The 1,159-nt window shown below is 44.2% G+C and overlaps 1 non-coding gene across 1 annotated transcript; it reads right to left on the minus strand.

The window, feature by feature from the left end:
* Positions 1-429: 429 nt before the first annotated feature.
* On the minus strand, positions 430-592 carry LOC113456142. The gene has a single exon (XR_003377010.1). It is a non-coding gene; the product is annotated as a U1 spliceosomal RNA (small nuclear RNA).
* Between the last annotated feature and the right edge of the window lie 567 nt (positions 593-1,159).

Here is a 1,159-nt window from a genome sequence, read left to right on the forward strand (position 1 = left end):
GATAATCACTTGTGATGCTATTATGAGTAACAGAGAGAATTATTTTTGTCATCCATAAATTTCATGCCAAGTATCCCGAGAGGGAGGAAGAAGGGCCTCTGTATGACTTGCCCCACCTTGAACCAAGGAGCATTGCAGAGTTGTTTTTTTTTTGTTTGATTGATTTCTGTGTGTGTATGTGTGTGATGTGTGTGTGAATGCATGCATGTGTAGTGTGTGTGTGGTGTGTATGTGCACGTGTGTATTGTGTGTGTGAATGCATGCATGTGTAGTGTGTGTGTGGTGTGTATGTGCACGTATGTATGGTGTGTGCACACACATGCATGTGTAGTGTGTGTATGTGCACATACATTCATGTGTGCACAGGTGCATGTAGAATTTGACAGCAGGTGTCCTCAATCTCCCTCTTATTTTTTATTTTTATTCTTATAGGGGAAAATATGAGCATAGTACCCCACTTCCACGCATTATGAAGTTGAGCTTCCTGCATTTGGGGAAATCACAGGAGCCAGAATGTCCCAAGTACAATGGAGAAGCCTCACCTTGAGAAACCACCTTTGTGGTCATGACACCTTCCGTGCCTGGTAAGTATCCAAACTTGTTTTTTTGAGGCAGGCGCTCTATCTTCTCTCTCTCTCTCTCTCTCTCTCTCTCTCTCTCTCTCTCTCTCGCTCTCTCTCTCTCTCTCTCGCTCTCAGATGTCTTTGTTTTGTTTTCTTTATGTAACTTTTGTTTGCCTGTCTGTATGCGTACTGCATACTGTATGTATATGGTGCCTACAGCTGGCAGAAGAGGCAGTCAGAGCCCCTGAGTTATAGATAGTTGTGATGCATCACATGGGGGCTGAAAACCAAACCTGGGTCCTCTGCAACAGTGTTCTTAAATGCTGAAGTCATTTCTCCACCTCTGGCAACAGTGTCTTTGATTGAACCATGAGCTCACTGGCTGGGGCAGACTAGCTGACTAATGAGTTCCAGGATCCTCCCATCTCTGTCACTCCGAGGCTGGGGTGATAGATACATGCTAGCCACACTCAGTTTTTTGTTTGTTTGTTTTGCTTTGTTTTTTAAACAGAATCTCACCTTGTATCCCTTGATGTTCTGAACTGGCTATGTACACAAACTGACCTTAAACTCAGAGAGATCCCCCTACCTCAGCC

The sequence above is a fragment of the Microtus ochrogaster genome, chromosome 5 (genome assembly GCF_000317375.1).
Source record: "Microtus ochrogaster isolate Prairie Vole_2 chromosome 5, MicOch1.0, whole genome shotgun sequence".
Taxonomy (NCBI): domain Eukaryota; kingdom Metazoa; phylum Chordata; class Mammalia; order Rodentia; family Cricetidae; genus Microtus; species Microtus ochrogaster.